The sequence below is a fragment of the Schistocerca serialis genome, chromosome 5, assembly GCF_023864345.2.
Source record: "Schistocerca serialis cubense isolate TAMUIC-IGC-003099 chromosome 5, iqSchSeri2.2, whole genome shotgun sequence".
Taxonomy (NCBI): Eukaryota; Metazoa; Arthropoda; class Insecta; order Orthoptera; family Acrididae; genus Schistocerca; species Schistocerca serialis.
The window spans coordinates 575,487,475-575,509,432 of record NC_064642.1 but is presented as its reverse complement, the minus strand read 5'-3'; the positions used below and the strand labels follow the sequence as shown (position 1 = coordinate 575,509,432).

General features: G+C 42.7%; 1 protein-coding gene across 1 annotated transcript in view; it reads right to left on the bottom strand.

The window, feature by feature from the left end:
• The window catches only part of LOC126482103 (carboxypeptidase B-like), a 190,355-nt gene that overhangs the window by 87,974 nt on the left and 80,423 nt on the right, over positions 1-21,958 (bottom strand). The window lies entirely within an intron of this gene.

Here is a 21,958-nt window from a genome sequence, read left to right as displayed (position 1 = left end):
GATTCGTCTATGGAGCATCCTGCATTTTGTAGAGCATTCAGGTCCGATATTGATGCAGAGATGTATGTCTTAACTGTACATGTGATCCCAAAGTTTCTGGTATTGTATATTTCAACTCTATTAAGTTCTTATATCATTTCTTTAAATAGAAAGGTGAATGCAATAGGTGTAAAAAACCATATTACTGATGATACAGCGGCCATATTAGGTGTAAATACCCCATCCAAATATAGAAAGCTCTTGCTTGAAAGTGTGAGTTCATCTTACTGTATAATAAGTGGTACCTTATCGTTATTATTAAACATTGCTGAGGCAAACATTTTGTGGGCGTAATAATCGTGGCTGATGATATTCTTGTCATTTTGAACTGGAGTTACTACATCCTGTGATGTCATCGTGAGATTTCACTCCAATTGACTTAATATACGCATAATCCTCGCGTATTTTCCAGTTTTGTTTCCGGTTAAAAGTTGTCTTTTGATGGCTATGTATGCTGAATGTACTTAATACCCACAATTTTACTTTAGATGAAGACATACTATAATTTAACTTTCGTTCTGATCTACGATATACAGTTTGAGGTGGTCTAATGTCTGAACAGTCACAGCAAGATATATTGGATTACTAGGAACCTCTGTACATTTATAAACAGTACCCACTATATGGAATAATGCGTATATAGCATGCGGTAATCTGTCATTGAGGCGCGAATCGTACTGATTGGCAGTATGTCCACTGGCTGATTTGACTCTTTAAATTTTTTCAGTATTGTGCACTAGCACTAGTACGCTTGAGAAACCTTGTCCTGTCTCTTCTGTTGTTTGTATTTCCGTTTTGAACGTATTAAAGTTTGTATGTTCCTCAAGTACTTTTACGAATCGTTTTATATACGCAATTAAATAGCAAGTGTCGTAGGAGCCCCGTTCCCTAGACGCAGTTTATTGTTTAGCTCAGTGACATTATCAATACTGTTGTATGTTTCCATACCGATCAATGCTATACTACACTTGCCCCCGCTAAGATCTGCTGGAGGGAACTAGTTCGCTTTTAATTTAAACGAACCTTGTTTTACAGTTAAAGTGAATGATAGCGCAACAAGACCTCTAATGGCCCAGTGGCGTGCATACTGTCTGTCTTTATGCAATTCTCAGGAGGAGTCTTGGTAGTTACGAAAATTATACAACACCTGGTTCCTGTTGGTGAAGTGCCAAAGCAGTTCTTTGTGCGGTCTTAAATCGCCGAATGAGTCAAAATATTAGATAGTATTTTGCGTGAGATCCATATCCTCACACAACATCTAGATTGACAATTCCACATTCTTTGGATTTCCTCATTGCCTCAAGCAATACACCCGCATAAACACGCCGCGAAATTTTGGGACTTCAGTTTTCTGACGAGTTTTAGCAGATCTATGTTTGTAAGCGATCTGGCTGGTAGTATCGCTATGGACTTCCTTTCTGTATATGTGCAATCCAAGCCTTTTCTTATATGGTTAAATATACGCCTTTACTGATATCGAAGGCCTCCATGACAAAAATATGCCTTTTAACGTCTTGTAATTGCTTCTCAACGTTTCGTGCTTTCGTTACTGCTTGAGTTATTGCAACAGGTGTCCTGCTAACGAACCAAAGGCTGATAGCTCAGCAAAGGCAGGGATTAGAAACGGAATTATTCCGCCAGGTGTCTTTGATATTGGCAGGATCTTGTGCGTTTTAATATGTCTTTTCCTTCCTCCGCTCTGCCTCAAGGAACCTTTCGCCGCTGTCACCGATTATTTGATGCTTTTTTTTAACATTCCATAGGTTTTTCCTTCTTCTTTAGTGTGTGTCCAGCTGCAGTCATTATTTTCTTTAAGGTTATCGCAGCACCCAATTTCAGTTTTGCACATATTGCCGTATCGAACATGGATGCAGCAATTCGTTGTCCTATGCCAGTGTCCTTCCTTCAGTGTATCTGCCTAGCCTTAGCAGCTGAAGTTTCATCTGCAACGCCACGATCTTGATTTGTAGCATAAGCAATGTCGTGCTTCTTGCATGCGTTGTCTAGGATATTAATTCCCTTACCACCAAGGGCTAGGCACTGTTTCAATTACGTTCCATGTCCACAAAAACTGTATCCAGGGAAATAAAGTTTGAGTGGTAGATTCTCGAGAATAGCGCCTTCATCTCTGCTGATGCGTTTCCTAGCACTCATGTCACGTTACTGCCTGGTCTGTGGTCTGTGTGTCCTATTATACACCAAGTTGCGAGCGTTCACCCAACTGTTGTGCTTTGCCTTGTTCCCTCGACGTCTTAAGATCCGCTCTACGTGGGACGCGTTCGGTTCACAGCTTTTCTGTGATTCCTCTGTGTAAAAGCTGTCTGAAATTTCTTTACTGTCGCTTTCTTTTCATCTCTGATATCTCGATAAGCCAGTTTTGTAGTTTGAAGTACTACAAAATCACCTGCGTTGAACTTCTGCTTGCATGGATCCACCATCTTAATACTGTTGATTTAATATAATCCATTATGGAGTCGAGGTAGCAGTTGTCGTTATACTGGTTATCACTGTTAGCATTCAACCGCGATTCTTATACATATATTTTAACAACGCGTTTCAAGAGACAATGCTCTCATCATCAGGTTGTAAAGTCTATGTCATGAAATTAAACGGACTAAAAAGACAAAATACCATCACAAATAGTTGGGAAGTCCATAGAGTAAAACAGAATTAAAAGTATATTGGACTGTGGGTCCTCGTCTTACATTGAAGTTGTTGACACAAGTCGATGGCCGTCCCATAGCTACCAAGTATGCTGTCGCACTGTGCCGGCTCGGGAGCTGTTGTGGACTGACGTGCCTAGGAGTTGTGACGTGGATACAGCCGTGTGCTTGACGGTAACGCTATGCTATTGGGCGCCTTATTTCCTTATTGCATTGGTCTGCCATCGTTAGCCTCTCACAACTCCGTCAGTGACATGCTACAGGTTTAAAGTCGCACACCTACCCTAAAATAATTCTAAAATCCCGCTAAAAAATCTCATTTCTTTAAATTATCTTGTGCATTTAGAATATTGCTTTGTTTCTTTTCATGGATAGCTATCTCTAATTCCTCTAGTAAATCAAGTTTCCTCCCTTTTTTTTCTACATGCAATATTTCTACGTTATCTTCTATGCTATTAAGGGGATGGCCTGTTTCATATACATGGTTCGCAACAGCTGATTTGTCATTATTTCCTAACCTGAACGCATCTTTATGTTCTTTATACCGGATCGCGAATGATCTTCCTGTCTGCCCTATATATTTTGCATCACAAGTTCTGCACTGAATCTTATAAACTCCCGATGTTTCAAACTTATTTCTCTTCTCGCCAGTATCGTGCTTAAGGCTATACCTCACTAAGTTATTAGTATGAAAAGCTATTTTAACATCGTATGGCTTAAAAATATTTGCTATCTTTTGTGAAACTGTTCCGTAGTATGGCATCGTGATAATTTTCACTTTCTCTCCATCAGGTTTTTTATTTTTGCGCTTATTACTTTTCCGTAACAGTTTTTTAACCATATCTATTCTGCAACCGTTATTCATCGCTATTCTCTTAACGGTATAGGGCAGTCAATATACCTATGAGCGAAAAAGGTAGGGAGACTGAAATTAATACCGTTAAGAGAATAGCGATGAATAACGGTTACAGAATAGATACGGTTAAAAAAACTGGTACGGAAAAGTAATAAGCGCAAAAATAAAAAACCTGATGGAGAGAAAGTGAAAATTATCACGATGCCATACTACGGAACAGTCTCACAAAAGATAGCAAATATTTTTAAGCCATACGATGTTAAAATAGCTTTTCAGACTAATAACTTAGTGAGGTATAGCCTTAAGCACGATATTGGCGAGAAGAGAAATAAGTTTGAAAGATCGGGAGTTTATAAGATTCAGTGCAGAACTTGTGATGCAAAATATATAGGGCAGACAGGAAGATCATTCGCGATCCGGCATAAAGAACATAAAGATGCGTTCAGGTTAGAAAATTATGACAAATCAGCTGTTGCGAAACAAATATATGAAACAGGCCATCCCCTTAATAGCATAGAAGATAACGTAGAAATATTGCATGTAGAAAAGAAAGGGAGGAAACTTGATTTATTAGAGGAATTCGAGATAGCTATCCATGAAAAGAAACAAAGCAATATTCTAAATGCACAAGATAATTTTAAAGAAATGAGATTTTTAGCGGGTTTTTAGAATTATTTTAGGGTAGGTATGCGACTTTAAACTTGTAGCATGTCACTGACGGAGTTGTGAGAGGCTAACGATGGCAGACCAATGCAATAAGGAAATGAGGCGCCCAATAGCATAGCGTTACCGTCAAGCACACGGCTGTATCCACGCCACAACTCCTAGGCACGTCAGTCCACAACAGCTCCCGAGCCGGCACAGTGCGACAGCATACTTGGTAGCTATGGGACAGCCATCGACTTGTGTCAACAACTTCAATGTAAGACGAGGACCCACAGTCCAATATACTTTTAATTCTGTTTTACTCTATGGACTTCCCAACTATTTGTGATGGTATTTTGTCTTTTTAGTCCGTTTAATTTCATGACATAGACTTTACAACCTGATGATGAGACCATTGTCTCTTGAAACGCGTTGTTAAAATATATGTATAAGAATCACGGTTAATACTGTTGTATTGTCCATTCTTAATTGTTTGGTGAGCCCTGCGTTTACATTCGTTAATGATATGTGGTAGGATGTTTGGCCATTTGTACGTCCCTTGAAGATTAAGTTCCTTCCATATCCAGTTTTTGTTTGGCCATTTCAACCACTGGACAATACCAGTTTTCAAGATTGTAAAGCCGTGGTCTTGTGGTAACATCTTTGATCAATAAAACATACTCATTTGCGGTTTCGAAAGCCGCCAGCGCTTAAATCCTGAATAGTAATCAGAATTGGCAGCCGAAGACTTCCGGCATGAGAAGTCACCCTCATTCTGCTAACGGCCTTGTCTAAGGGGGCGGGGGGGCAGATAGAGGTTTCAGAGCAGTGTCTACCCCTTGGGATGGGAAACTGACTCTAAAGGTCGGAAGAATCAACATTGATCAACGGCATGAGGATGTAGAAGGTAATGGAAGCCACTGCATTTAAGACACATAAAGTGTATTCACAGGACAAGTGGTCTGTAGCTGAAAAAGTATTATGATAATCCCTCCATTTGTAAAAGATTCCATACTATCCACCATTCGGATCTCTGGGAGGGCACTGCCAAGGGAGAGGTGACCACCAGAAAAAGAGTGAATAACCAACGAAAGGATAACGTTCTACGAATTTGGGCGTGGAATGTCAGAAGCCTGAATGTGATAGAGAAGCTAGAAAATGTGAAAAGCGAAATGCTAAGACTCAGTCTAGCCATAGTGGGGATCAGTGAAGTGCAATGGAAAGACGACAAGGCTTTCTGATCAGATGAGTATGTGGTAATGTCAATAGCAGCAGAGAAAGGTATGAAGGGGACAGGATTCGCTATGACTCGGGAGGTAGGGCAGAGAATGAATTACTGTGAACAGATCAGTGATAGGGCGGCGCTCATCAGAATCGACAGCAAACGACACTGACAAAGGTAGTTCAGGTATACATACCGACGTAGCAGGCCAAAGGTAAAGAGATGGAGAAAGTGTATGAGGATACGGAATGAGTAATTCAGTACGTAAACGGAGATGAAAATCTAATAGCCATGGTGGATTGGAATGCAGTTATCGCGGAAGAAGTTGAAGAAAGGGTTAGGGGAGAATATGGACTTAGTAATAGGAATGAGAGATGAGAAAGAGTAATTGAGTTTTGCAGTAAACTTCACATGACAATAGCGAATACTCTGTTCAAGGCTCACAATAGAAGGAGGTATTCTTGAAAAAGGCCGGGAGATACAGGAAGATTTCAGTAAGATTACGTCATGCTCACGCGGAGGTTCCGAAATCAGATATTGCACTGTATGGTCAACCCAGGGGCAGATGTAGACTCAGATGACAATTTAATACCTGTGAAGAGTGGGATGAAGTTTAAGAGATTAGTCCGCACTAATAAGTGGGCAAAGAAGTACGGAAATACTAAGAAATGAAGTGCTACGCTTGAAGTTCTCTGAGGCTATAGATAATGTGATACTGAGTAGCTCAGTACGCAGTTCAGTTGAAGAGCAATGGAAATCTCTAAAAAGTGAAATCACAGAAGTTGGAAAGAAAAACTTAGATACAAGAAGGTAACTTCGAAGGAAGCATGAATGACAGCTGTCGACGAAAGAAGGACGTACTAAAATATTCCGGAAAATCCAGGAATAGAGAAATACAACTCACTAATAAAAGAAATAAACAGGAAGTACAGAAACGCTAAGGCGAAATGGCTACACAAAAAACGTGAAGAGATCGAAAAAGAAATGGCTGTCGGAAGGACTGAGTTAGCATATAGAAAAGTCAAAACAAACATTCGGTAAAATTAAAAGCAAGAGCAGCAGCATTAAGACTGTAATGGGATTTCCACTGTTCAATGCAGAGGAGAACGCGGATGGTTTGCAAGAGTACACTAAAGGTACCTACGAAGGGATGAAGTGTCTCATTATGTGACAGAACAGGGAACAGGAGTCGAAAGTGAAGAGATAGGTGATCCAGTATTATAATCAGAATTTAAGAGCTTTGGAAGACTTCGAATAAAGCAGAAGCGATAGATAACATTCCATCGGAATTTCTAAAATCATTCGGGAAAGTGGGAGCAAAATGATTACTCACGCTGGTATGTAAAATGTATGTAATTGGTGATATACCACCAGACTTTCGGAAAAACATCATCCACACAATTCCCAAGACTGCAAGAGCCGTCAAGTCCGAGAATTATCGCACAATCAGCTTAACAGCTCATGCATCCAAGCTGATGTCAAGAATATACAGAGGAATTGAAAAGAAAACTGATGATCTGTTAGATGACCATCAGTTTGGCTTTATGAAACGTAAAGGCACGAGAGAGGCAGTTCTGACGCAGCGGTTGATAATAGAAGCAAGACGACAGAAAAATGAAGACACATTCATAGGATCTGTGGATATGGAAAAAGCGCTCTACAATGTCAAATGTTGCAAGATGTTCGAAATTCTGAAGAAATTAGAGGTAAGTTATAGGGAGAGCCGGGTAATATACCAGTAGTACATGTACAAGAGCCAAGAGGGAATAATAAGTATGGACGACCAAGAACGAAATGCTCGAGTTAAAAAGGGTGTAAGATAGGGATGTAGCCTTTCGACCCCCTGTTCAATCTACACATAGAAGAAACAGTGAGGGAAATAAAAGAAAGATTCATGACTGGAATTATAATTCAAGGTGAAAGTGTATCAGTGATACTACTCGCTGAAGACATTACTGTACTCAGTGAAAAAGAAGATGAATTACAGGATCTACTGAATGGAATGAACAGTCTAATGAGTACAGAATATGGATTGAAAGTAAATCGAAGAAATACGAAAGTATGAGAATTAGCAGAAATGAGAACGGCGAGAAACTTAACATCAGAATCGATAGTCAGGAAGTAGATGAAATTAAGGAATTCTGCTACCTAGGCAGTAAAATAACCAATGACGGAAGGAACAAGGAGGACATAAAAAGTCGACTATCACTGGCAAAAAGAGCATTTCTGCCCAGGAGAAGCCTACTAGCATCAAACATATGTCATAATTTGAGGAAGAAGTTTCTGAGAACATACATTTGGATCACAGCATTGTATAGTAGTGAGCCATGAAGGTTGTAAAACCGAAACAGAAGAATATCGAAGCATTCGAGATGTGGCGCTACAGAAGAATGTTGAAAATTAGGTGGACTGATAAGGAAATGAATGAAGATGTCCTCTGCAGAATTGGAGAGGAAAGAAATATGTGGAAAACACTGATAAGGAGAAGAGCTAGGATGATAAGACATCACGGAATACCTTCCATTGTGCTAGAGGGAGTTGCAGAGGGTAAAAAGTTGTTGGGCTTTACTTTTTCAGGTGGTGAAAAATCACTGCTGGTATGTTGCTCCCTCAATGCTATGAAAAATCTCTTGCAATGGTTGATATTTTGGCTGAAACAGAGTTGTTGAAAAGATATATACATGCTCTAAGCGGACTCTCTCAGGATGTGTTAATAGTGTTTACAATATTAGTTTTCCCACAGCCTGAGGGTCCAGTAACCAATGCATGTGTAATACTGGGAGTTAATGATCGATTCGCCTGATTTTCCCGGTTTCTAGCTTCATCACTGGAGGAGCAGTCGCTTGTCACTCACTAAAACATCCTTGTGGTGAGGTTGTTTTCTTCTTTATGTCATGATGGTAACGGTTCATTGACATTGGAATGCAGAGGGTTTTATAAACTCTTAAATACAGCAAGTTATATAAACAAACTACATCTGGTATTGTTGAATCACACTCTTCCACATCCATTGGTGCCCAGCATGCATCGTATAGTTGAGCTATGGTAGAGAATTTGGCGTAGAATTTGGCGAGGTAGCTCTAGTAGATTACTCCACAATGTCTCAAAGAATCGATAGACATATGACTGCCACTTTGTCGACTGTCTACCTCATGGTGTATTGCATAGGTGGCATTCACTAAACTCTCAAAAGTCTACTCCTGTAGATGTATGCATTCTCTGTTGTTAAATATCTTAATTGTACCAGGGAAGTGTCCTACAGAGATTTTACGTCCATCCATTATCATCGAGGCAGGGTAAACGTTTCCATGAAACAAGGCCGAAATCTGCTTTGACATATCGTGTAGTCGATGAAAATTATCCATGGATAACATTGCTTTAAGGCAACTAAATCGAGTGTTTTCAAATACTACCACCGGGTAGAACTGCCTGTACCAACAATGACACGCTTACACCCACTAGTGTTCGAACAATAGGTTTCACTGAACAGCATTATGTTCAAGTCAGTGATTGCTACTGCTGAAACAACTTCACCCCACCTGCGAGGAAGACACTCCTTATTAGTTAAGCCTATTTGCTTCCCCCTCCCCTATTCATCACCATCGGCGTTAATGCTTACTCTACCTCGCAATAGGAAGAGTTGATGTACGTTCTTGACTTCCTCATCCTTTGACATTTCTCTCAGAAGTGAGTGAACTGTTTACCGATCGCTGTAAATACATTTTTTCGACCTCTACTACCATTATTATTACCTTATGTATGTCTAAGTTCATATTTACATCTGTGTCTACACTCTGCAACCCCCGCCCCCCTCCTCCCAAGAGCATAACAGAGGGTACATCCCATTGTACCAATGCTCATATATTGTACCATATATTTAACCACTGCTAATATAGTTGGAACATTTAGGTGGCTAGACTGCTAAGCGCCTCAGAACCAGAGGGGACACGTCAATTACTGCGTGCACTGGTCCGCGCTCATTTGGCAATGCTTACATAATTGCCAACAATATTCCCATTACAATTTCTAGAACCGCACAGCAACAACAGCAAGCTGATTCAATATCTTCATCGTCAGCACTGCCATCGTGTCGTGCCAGACACAAAAAATTAATTAATTTAATATAGGAAATTGAATGTTTAGCAGCGTAATGTAAGAATGGCGGACGTTTTTTGACACCTACAGTCGATGCCTTCACCAATCGTTGTCATTTTCAAGAATCAAATGCAGTGTGAGGATGCTGTGCCTGGATATTTAAAAGAAAACGTACAATCTGCTACCGCTTTAACAACTAATAAAACCTAATGAAAGTTACAGGTAGAGCAACACTTACACGCCTATTTCGTGGACAGGCATTTTAAACAATTCCAGCATACGTAACAGTTCATACATATTAGTTATTGTATTGTATGTTAACCAGGGACCTATAAACAACGGAGAGGCTCCGTCCCCGCGTCAGCCGCAATGGTGCACAACCCTATGACGACTACCGCAGTCCACAACACCCCTCCGCCGCCCCACACCGAACCCATTTCTTATTGTGGTGTTCGCCTCCCCCCCTCCGCCCCCCGCCCAAGGCAACGTCTCACTCACACCAGACGAGTGTAACCCCTATGTTTGCGTTGTAGAGTAATGGTGGTGTACGCGTACGTGGAGAACTTGTTTGCGCAGCAATCGCCGACATAGTGTAGCTGACGCGGAATAAGGGGAACCAGCCCGCATTCGCCGAGACAGATGGAAAACCGCCTTAAAACCATCCACAGACTGGCCGGCTCACCGGACCTCGACACAAGTCCGCCGGGCGGATTCGTGCCGAGGACCAGGCGCTCGCCAGTCGGTGTGGCCGTGCGGTTCTAGGCGCTTCAGTCTGGAACCGCGTGACCGCTACGGTCGCAGGTTCGAATCCTGCCTCGGGCATGGATGTGTGTGATGTCCTTAGGTTAGTTAGGTTTAAGTAGTTCTAAGTTCTAGGGGACTCATGACCACAGATGTTAAGTCCCACAGGGCTCAGAGCCATTTGAACTTACCAGGCGCTCCTTCCCACTCCGGGAAGCCATGCATTTGACCGCCCGGCTAACCGGGCGGGCATATATTAGTTATAGTATATTGACGTCACGGATGCAGAAGCTCTAGCGCACCAGGAGCGAGGCGAGGGATGCTTCATGCAAGTTGCTGGAACATATGTCATGTGGGGTAGGGATGCTAGTAGCTGTATGCAGATACTGATGTCAGCGAAATATGACATGCATGCGGTGTGGGACAGGAGGGCCCTCCCCTTCCCATTCCCTCCTTGACATTGGCGTGCTGCAAGATGTCATGAATGCCCTTGGAGATAAAGAAGTACTGATGCTGGTGTCAGCAAAATATGACAAGCGCAATTGCCTCAGCAGTAACATGATCCCAAAGGTCATTTGAAGGTTATTTCATAAGCGCTGTGTCCTACTACTGCCATCCTACTGTACAAGATCAAAATTTAAGCATCACGCACTTTCTCGAGCCCTGGCAAATTGTGCAGATCAGTTGGATCATTTGTATTAGGTGCGGTCTGAGTTGAACGTTAGGCGGTTTATATAAGCGTCATTTGTATATGGGAGGTCGGGGAGGGGGGAGTGGCGTTCCTGAGAAAATCCCAAAAAACCATAATTTTTGGGTACGAAAAGTATCAAATGCTGGGAGGTCACTTCTATAAATTCTGCTCATGGCAGATCGTTTTACCTTCTGTTCTTAAGATGATTTTCTTGGGAAACTTCGAAACTTCTTTCGATATCGTTATCCGTTACTGAGATTCAAGGTCCAAACTTACTGTGCTTATGCATGTAAAGCGTGCAGTCTGAAACGTAAATGTAGCTTTAACTAACCTTGTGAACACATGGTAAAGGTTCTTGGACATCGCAAGTGTTCTGTGGCCAGTAGTCCATGTGATACCTGGCCAGTTGACAGTAGTTGCTTGGGGAGTGGAATAATTAGGAAATGGGAAATTGGGCACCATTCGTGAAAGAAAATTATTAAGCCACAGGGTGCTGCAACACATTAATAAAAAATTCAGGAATTACAACAATACAATAGGCAAATCAGGTGGCTCGGTGAATTACAATCAGCCCACTCCCCAGCAACGCGTCAGGAGACAGGACCCAAACCCCAGCGTGGACCCACTAGCCTGGACGCAACACCACGCACACTGTTTGAGTAACGCAAGCACTAAGCCTTCTAAAACACATAGACAAAATATCTTCATACACATACAACAAATGCAAATACACCGGACAACTCTCGCTGTTTAGAGATTAAACAATTCAGAAAGATGGATGAGTTGCACACCAGTGAAAATGTACCTCAAGGTTTAAAATAACAACATAAGGTAAGATGAAAACCCCTTCCAAAACAAGATCATATAATCGTATTTAAACGGTAGTCTGCCGCCGAGTTAGCAACGTAAGCCCCTCCCCGCCACAGTTCAATGAATGCAACAGAGGAGTTCAGTAAAATGCGAGTGGGAGTAAAACATACAGAAATTTCTCTATGCATCAATTTACTTAGCGATAAGCAAGATGTACTTCGCAGAAAAAACTAGATGAGAAAGTCCAGTTAACATTTGGCACCCAGTAATGATTTAAATAACCCACCCAAAACTTATTAAATACAAACAATAAGGTTGAAACACCGCAGTAAATGTACACCACAAGAGACTCAGACGTACCGCTGATAAAGACATTGAATTTCTGAACATTTCAAATTACCACAGGGGTAACCGAACAGCACCTAGAGTCGCAGTTAAACAGAAGACAACATCCCCGCCAAACTAGATGCCTGGGAGTGCTCGTTACATTCCATGTGACACAATGCAGCCGAACAACCACGATTTTAAATCTGTTCGGTATACCATTTTCGCCCCCCCCCCCCTCCCCATGAATCATAGACCTTGCCGTTGGTGGGGAGGCTTGCGTGCCTCAGCGATACAGATAGCCGTACCGTAGGTGCAACCACAACGGAAGGGTATCAGTTTAGAGGCCAGACAAACGTGTAGTTCTTGAAGAGGGGCAGCAACCTTTTCAGTAGTTGCAGGGCCAACAGTCTGGGTGATTGACTGATTTGGCCTAGTAACACCAACCGAAACGGCCTTGCTGCACTGGTACTGCGAACGGCTGAAAGCAAGGGGAAACTACAGCCGTAATTTTTCCCGAGGGCATGCAGCCTTACTGTATGGTTAGATGATAATGGCGTCCTCTTGGATAAAATATTCCGGAGGTAAAATAGTCCCCCATTCGGGTCTACGAGAGGGGGCCACTCAACAGGACGTCGTTATCAGGGGAAAGAAAACTGGCGTTCTACGGATCGGAGCGTGGAATGTCAGATCCCTTAATCGGGCAGGTGGGTTAGAAAATTTAAAAAGGGAAATGGATAAGTTAGATATAGTGGGAATTAGCGAAGATCGGTGGCAGGAGGAACAAGACTTTTGGTCAGGTGAATACAGGTTTATAAATACAAAATCAAACAGGGGTAAAGCAGGAGTACGTTAATAATGAATAAAAAAATAGGAGTGCCGGTAAGCTACTACAAACAGCATAGTGAACGCCTTATTGTGATCAAGAAAGACACGAGGCCCACGCCTACTACAGTAGTACAAGTTTATATGCCAAATATCTCTGCAGATGACGAAGAAATTGAAGAAATGTATAATGAGATAAAAGAGATTATTCAGATAGTGAAGGGAGACAAAAATTTAATAGTCATCGGTGACTGGAATTCGATAGTAGGAAAAGGAAGAGAAGGAAACGTAGTAGGTGAATATGGATTGAGGGGGGGGGGGGAGGGGGGGGGGAAGAAATGAAAGAGAAAGCCACCTGTTAGAATTTTGCACAGAGCATAACTTAATCATAGCTAACACTTGGTTCAAGAATCATAAAAGAAGGTTGTTTACATGGAAGAGGCGTGGAGATACTGACAGGTTTCAGATAGATTATATAATTGTAAGACAGAGATTTAGGTTCAAATGGCTCTGAGCACTACGGGACTTAACTTCTGAGGTCATCAGTCCCCTAGAACTTAGAACTACTTAAACCTAACTAACTTAAGGACATCACAAACATCCATGCCCGAGGCAGGATTCGAACCTGCGACCGTAGCGGTCGTGCGGTTCGAGACTGTAGCGCCTAGAACCGCTCAGCCACCCCGACAGATTTAGGAATCAGGTTTTAAATTGTAAGACATTTCCAGGGGCGGATGTGGACTCTGACCACAATATGTTGGTTATGAACTGTAGATTAAAATTGAAGAAGCTGCAAAAACGTGGTAACTTAAGGAGATGGGACCTGGATAAACTGACTAAACCAGAGGTTGTACTCAGTTTCAAGGACACCATAACGGAACAATTGACAAGAATGGAAGAAATTAATACAGTAGAAGAAGAATGGGAAGCTTTGAGGGATGAAGTAGTGAAGGCAACAGAGGATCAAGTTGGGAAAAAGACGAGGGCTAGTAGAAATCCTTGGGTAACAGAAGAAATATTGAATTTAATTGATGAAAGGAAAAAATGTAAAAATGCAATAAATGAATTAGGGAATAGAAACGTCTCAAAAATGAGATCGACAGGAAGTGCAAAATGGCTAAGCAGGGACTGCTAGAGGTCAAATATAAGGATGTAGAGGCTTATCTCACTAGGGGTAAGATAGATACTGCCTACAGGAAAATTAAAGAGACCTTTGGAGAAAAGAGAACCACTTGTATGAATATCAAGAGCTCAGATGGAAACCCAGTTCTAAGCAAAGAAGGGAAAGCAGAAAGGTGGAAGGAGTATATAGAGGGTCTATACAAGGGTGATGTACTTGAGGGCAATATTATGGAAATGGAAGAGGATGTAGATGAAGATGAAATAGAAGATATAATACTGCGTGAAGAGTTTGACAGAGCACTGAAAGACCTGAGTCGAAACAAGGTCCTGGGAGTAGACAACATTCCATTAGAACTACTGACAGCCTTGGGAGAGCCACTCCTGACAAAACTCTACCATCTGGTGAGCAAAATGTATGAGACAGGCGAAATACCGTCAGACTTCAAGAAGAATATAATAATTGTAATCCCAAAGAAAGCAGGTGTTGACAGTTGTGAAAATTACCGAACTATCAGTTTAATAAGTCACGGCTGCAAAATACTAACGCGAATTCTTTACAGACGAATGGAGAAACTGGTAGAGGCCGACCTCGGGGAAGATCAGTTTGGATTCCGTAGAAATGTTGGAACCCGGGAGGCAATACTGACCCTACGACTTATCTTAGAAGCTAGATTAAGAAAAGACAAACCTACGTTTCTAGCATTTGTAGACTTAGAGAAAGCTTTTGACAATGTTGACTGGAATACTCTCTTTCAAATCCTGAAGGTGGCAGGGGTAAAATACAGGGAGCGAAAGGCTATTTACAATTTGTACAGAAACCAGATGGCAGTTATAAGAGTCGAGGTACATGAAAGGGAAGCAGTGGTTGGGAAGGGAGTGAGACAGGGTTGTAGCCTCTCCCCGATGTTATTCAGTCTGTATATTGAGCAAGCAGTAAAGGAAACAAAAGAAAAATTCGGAGTAGGTATTAAAATTAATGGAGAAGAAATAAAACTGTAAGGTTCGCCGATGACATTGTAATTCTCTCAGAGACGGCAAAGGACTTGGAAGAGCAGTTGAACGGAATAGAAAGTGTCTTGAAAGGAGCATATAAGGTGAACATCAACAGAAGAAAAACTAGGATAAGGAATGTAGTTGAATTAAGTTGCGTGGTGCGGAGGGAATTAGATTAGCATATGAGATTCTTAAAGTAGTAAAGGAGTTTTGCTATTTCGGGAGCAAAATGATCGAAGTAGTAAGGATATAAAATGTAGAATGGCAATGGCAAGGAAAACGTTTCAGAAGAGAAATTTGTTAACATCGAGTATACATATAAGTGTCAGGAACTCGTTTCTGAAAGTATTTATACGGAGCGTAGCCATGTAGGAAAGTGAAACATGAGCGATAAATAGTTTGGACAAGAAGAGAATAGAAGCTTTTGAAATGTGGTGCTACAGAAGAATACTGAAGATTAGATGGGTATATCACATAACTAATGAGGAGGTACTGAATAGGACTGGGGAGAAGAAATATTTGTGGCACAACTTGACTAGAAGAAGGAACCGGTTGGTAGGACATGTTCTGAGGCATCAAGGGATCACCAATTTAGTATTGGAGGGCAGCGTGGAGGGTAAAAATCGTAGAGGGAGACCAAGAGATGAATACACTAAGCAGACTCAAAAGGATGTAGGGTGCAGTACGTACTGGGAGATGAAGCAGCTTGCACAGGATGGAATAGCACGGAGAGCTGCATCAAACCAGTCTCAGGACTGAAGACCACAACAACAACAACAACAGCAATAGCGTTTTCGGAGGGGCCTTCCCGATGGTAGGAGATTCACATAGATATGACCGTTCTCACATGACCAGCGGTTCCCTCCTCTCTGAGCTGCTCTCCATAAGACCTCCAGTCTGCTTCTCGAATGATGGGCACTGTTGATCCTATGTACTCTGGGGCTCCGATGTCATCAGCTGTGCTCCAACACCAACTCAGGTTGGGTGTCCATTGTCCCAGCTGGAAAAGTTACTAGCTCCGCTGCTAAACGAATATTGCACTCTTCAAGCAAACACGCCAGAGCCCGGACTGACCGCTTCCTCAGTTTTCAGATATGCAAAGAGAGCTCGGCGCAAGGCATACGCGCCCCTTACCTGCCGACACTCATAGGATTAAAATCTGCGGAATTCAAGAATGTGGTACGAGTTATCCATTTTCGCAGCACAGTTCTGCCTTCTCTCCGTAATCCGAACAGCCGGGGTTCGTTTTACAAATAGCAACTGTGATTACCTCTACGTACAATCGCCGGCCGCGGTGGCCGATCGGTTCTAGGCGCTTCAGTCCGGAAACGCGCGTCTGCTACGGTCGCAGGTTCGAATCCTGCCTCGGGCATGGGTGTGTGATGTCCTTAGGTTAGTTAGGTTCAAAATGGTTCAAATGGCTCTGAGCACTATGTGACTTAACATCTTAGGTCATCAGTCCCCTAGAACTTAGAACTACTTAAACCTAACTAACCTAAGGACATCACACACATCCATGCCCGAGGCAGGATTCGAACCTGCGACCGTATCAGTCCCGCGGTTCCGGACTGCAGCGCCAGAACCGCATGGCCACCGCGGCCGGCGGTTAGTTAGGTTTAAGTAGTTCCAAGTTATAGGGGACTGATGACCTCAGATGTTAAGTCCCATACTGCTCAGAGTCATTTGCACCATTTTCTACGTAGAATCCCCAGCCTTGGTTTGACTCAGATGCACTCTGTGATTCCATGTATTTGATGTATTCTCAACCAGCATACAGACAGGGGTCATCACCTTTAGCACTCGACACAGCCCTACAAAACGGGACAATAACTTCCCAGTCACCTTTTTATCAGACTGAGCATGACCCCTGAAATACCTAATGAACATTTCGTCTCTAGCTTTAAGATTCCCACGGCGCGTGCCTCAGTTATACCACGCTACTTCTCTCTGTTGGACGCGCTCTATATTTAACTTGGCCCTCCTCCATTTGTCCTGAATGGCTTTAGGAGTAATCCTTTTTGGCAACAGATCACTGAGCAAGCAGAGATTAGAAGGTGGTGAATTTAAAGAATTAGAAAACGTGAGCGTAGCTGGAGTTGTGCTATGCGTTTCGTGATTAGCAGTATTGAATGCTACGTTCAACCCTGGCAAGGAGCGATCCCGTTTGGTCTGAACGTTGGCATGGAAGACATTCAACGTGGCCTTTAAATTACGGTTAGCTCTTTCAGCGATGGACGGCTGAGGTGAGTATGGTGTAATGGTGGTAGGAATTACGCCTCTTTGGAGACAGAATTTTCGAAACTCCGTTGACACAAACGCCGAGGTGTTCTCACTAATTAGTGTCTTGGCAGGTCCACATATAGAAAAAAGTTTTGTCAAATTCCGAGTGCTGACTCTTGCAGGTAATCTAGTGCTATGCATTAACCAAACAAAACGCGAGAAGGCGTCCACAGCTACAAAAATATACGTGTGGACGCAAGGGTGCGAGGCAGTAGTCCAACATAGTCAATGAATAGCCGGTGCGTGGGACGTTGGGAATGGGTGGACCGGGGAACGCCCCTACGACTGTCAGGACCAGGTTTAGCGATTTAGCAAGCCTCGCACTTGTCCACCAACCTCCAAACATCCTTATGTAAGGATGGCCTCGTAATAGCCTCTTTGATCTTGTGGATGGTTTTATAGACTCCCAGGTTTCCCCTTCTATAGGTTGCTGTAGTACATGAACACTACCAGAAACATCTCTAGGGGAAGACGCATTTTAACCTCCCGTCCCACTGTGTACAATAACAAAACAATTTCTTTTGCAACTCTTCTGCTGTCACCCTCCGCTTAATTGGACTTATGACGAACTCTTTCTCTTACTCTCGTAAGTTGCCAAACAGGGAAGGTAATTTAGTTAACAACGCAAATATACCACATGTTTCCCCAAAATCTTCAGAGTGAGTGGGTTTTTCTCTTTCCACTTCAAACATCCATCTGTGGCATCGGCGACCACGTTTTCTAATGTGCCTGATGGAATAGCAGAATTATGAGATATGTACCATTCAGCAGACGATCTGACTGGTCTCATGGGGATGCACTAAGACCTAACAACGAACCTGACTATCTGTTTCGAGCGTAAACTCCTGATGTTCCAAATAGAATTTAAATTTCTTAGACGCAAAAATCGGAGCGAGGATCTCGAATTCGCAGATTGAATACCCAGCCTCTGATGCGGACAGGAACCTCAATGTCACCAAGCGACGATCACGTCCTGCTCCTGCAGCAGTACAGGTCCAACACCTGAGATGAAAGTGTAAGTTTGGACAATCAATGGGCGCGCGAAGTCTAGGACTGCTAAGACAAGGGTATTACTCAATGTTGTCTTCAAGGCGTCGAAAGCACCTTGTTGACTGTAGGTCCATTTAAATGGTTCATCCTTCTTGCACAACAGATTTAAGATAGCAGCGATTTCTGCACACTTGGGGGCAAATTTCCTAAAAGAATAACACATACGAACAAAGTGGGTTATAACCTTCTTGGTCTTGGTTGGTTGGAGCCTATGAATGGCGCAGGTGCATGAGTGATCAATATTAATGCCGCATGCTGAAACTAAGTGACTTAACGAAGAAATTTCCTGGCAAGCCAAATTGGCCTTGGAGAGCTTGACGGTAAGCATGACCTCTCATAACCTCATCAAGACTTGGTGCAGGTGTTCAGGATGCTCAGACAACGACCTACTATAGATGACCACGTCATTTAGATTAATCTAACCGAAAACAGAAACCATCAATTTGGATAAAACAGTAGCTACTTTTGATAAACCGAATAGCTCACTATTAAATTTGTACTAATTACAGTCAGTCGAAAGAGCTGTCATGTATTCGAGTCTTCTGCAAGCAGGATCTGATAATATGCTCGAGTAACGTCAGGATGGTAAAATACCTTGGCTCTGTGAACTAGGTAAAACACCTACGTAAATCTGGCAGAGGTAATGACTCCAAAATGACCCTACGGTTTGAATCTTAGTAGTCAACAACCATCCCCTATAGCCTGAACCATTCCCCTTGGCAACATAGAATATCGTGCAACATATTCTCGACAAGTTGATGCAAATCTTCCTCTTGGGAAGAGATAATCTGCAAGGGGACTGCTGTACAGAGATCTGATCAGAAAGGGGAAACCGATATTCTGTCTTATTGGTGTCTCCCAAACTGTCAGTTAAAACATCAGGAAATTCCAGAAAAATACGCAACAAGTTTTGTCCCTTACTTGCCAACAAATGGAATATGTCAAACCCTACAGTCATGGTAGCTGTGCTCTGCTACCATCATCATACGTGACAAGCTGTTAGCAGTTGCTTAGAGAGAGGAAGGACTGGGAAATGGGAAAATAAGCATCACTCGTGAGAGAATCAGTTTATTAAGCCACAAGGTGCAGCAAAAATATTAATAAACGATATAAGACTCATAACATTACTATAAACAAATCAAGTGGTTTACTGAGTAACAACCGATTCACTCCCCCGCAACACATACGGGGACACGACTCAAATCCCGGCGTCGCCCACTAGTTTGAACGCAACGCCACGCGTATCAGTTGAATAATGCAAGCATGGGACTTCTAAAACACATGTGCAAAATATCTTAACACACATACAAAACGTACATATACAGCAAACAACCTACCGTTCAGAGACCAAGCAATTCAGAAAGACAGATGAGTCGCCCACCAATCGAAAGATATTTCAACAAAGAATAAGATATAAACCGCTTCCAAAACAAGATCATATAATCGTATTCAAATGGTAGGCTGGCACCGATTTAGTAAGGTAACGCAAAAAAACTCGAGATGAAGTTAAAAAGCCGGCCGAAGTGGCCGTGCGGTTACAGGCGCTGCAGTCTGGAACCGCAAGACCGCTACGGTCGCAGGTTCGAATCCTGCCTCGGGCATGGATGTTCGTGATGTCCTTAGGTTAGTTAGGTTTAACTAGTTCTAAGTTCTAGGGGACTAATGACCTCAGCAGTTGAGTCCCATAGTGCTCAGAGCCATTTTTTTTAGGTTAAAAATTCAGAAGTTTCTTAATGCAGGCAACTTACTCCGAAATAATCAACGTGTGGTTAGCAGGGAAAAACTACATGAGAAAGTGCAGTAAACATGTGGCACACAGTAATAACTAGAGAGAGCTAGGCTGAAAGCCAGTAGTTAATGTACACCACGAGAGACAGATGTACTGCAGATCAAGACACTGAATTTCTGAACATTAAAAACTTCTTAAATACAGAGAACAAGAATGAAACTCTTCAGCAAATGTAAACCACTAGAGATTGCGCTGCAGCGCTGATATAGCCACTGAATTTTTGAACATTTCAGACTGCCATAGATCTAACGGAACAGCACTTAGAGGTGCGGCTAAACACAATACAACACGCCCGCCAAACTAGTTTCCTGGAAGTGTTGGTCTCATTCCAGTTCACACAATGCAGCTGGGTGACTGCGATTTTAAATCTGATCAAAAACGCGCTCACCCGGAATGGCCTTTCCGCAGGGGCCTTTCCGCTGGTAGCAGACTCGAATGAGTGTTGAGAACATCCTCTCACGGCCGATGATTCGCTCCTCCACATACGAGCTCCTGTCCGCTCTTCAGCTGACGGGCGGTGTTGTTTTGATGTATTCCGGGGAGAGTTGATGCTACAGGCCGTGCTCCAACAGCGACGCGCGTCTCCTGTCCCAGCCGGAATACTTGCTACCTTGGCTGCTAAGGGCGTATTGCACTCTTCAGGGACACATTGCCTAGTGTAAGCCGCGCGAGGTAACCGTGCGGTCTTGGGCGCCTTGCCACGGTTCGCGCGGACCCTACCTCGCCCCCTCCTCCCTGCCACCCTCTCCCTCTCCCCGCACCCCCCTGTCGGAGGTTCGAGTCCTCCCTCGGGCATGGGTGTGTGTGTTGTCCTTAGCGTATGTTAGTTTAAGTTAGGTTAAGTAGGCTGTAAGCCTAGGGACCGATGACCCCACGCTACGGTCGCAGGTTTGAATCCTGCCTCGGGCATGGATATGTGTGTTGTCCTTAGGTTAGTTAGGTTTAAGTAGTTCGAAGTTCTAGGGGACTGATGACCTCAGATGTTAAGTCGCATAGTGCTCAGAGCCATTTGAACCGATGACCCCAGCAGTTTGGCCCCATAGGAACTTGGTTTAGTGTAGACTGACCACTTCCTCAGTCTGCAGATAAACCAGGAGAGCTGAGTGCATGACATGAGCGCCCCTAGTGGTCAGCGTTCACAGGAGTGAAATCTGGGGAATCCAAGAGCATGGCTCGAGCTATCGATCTTCGTGGCACGACTCCCTATGTTTTTACAGCAATAGTACATTGGGGTACTTCACGTCTATACAAATACGTCCAAAGTGTTACTGCAGGGAAGAAATGGGCTAAAAATGGCGTTAACGTGCCAGAAAAGAACTTAAAATTATGGCAAAAAAATTATGTAAATCTGAAAATACTGAAAATTCAGTAAAATATTTCTAATAACATTTTGACCCTTTTAAGACAAAAAGCATAAGCTGGGCGATTTTGATGAATTGCGATTGATGTGAGAAGTATCGAGAAAAATTTAAAGCAATCGATTTTGTGTTAACGTTATATTATAAGCACATATTTGTTTTTTTATGTGTCATATTACATAATTTGTCGAAGTATTTAAATAAACTGTCGAAACATTATCGTCTTATAGAATTCTTTTTATATAAGTAGGACGTCCTGCTGTAGGAGGGAAGAGAAGGTAAATCAGCGGAAAAATACTCTTGTTGTAGCTTAAAAAATACGACTATATTCCTCTTTAAGAGTTACTGACGGAGAAGTGGGAAATCAGCTGCCTCAATCCTCATTCTTCCTCCTTCATCAAAAATTTTGCCATCCGGACGTATTCGAATTTGTTTTATGCTGAAAGAGAGTAACA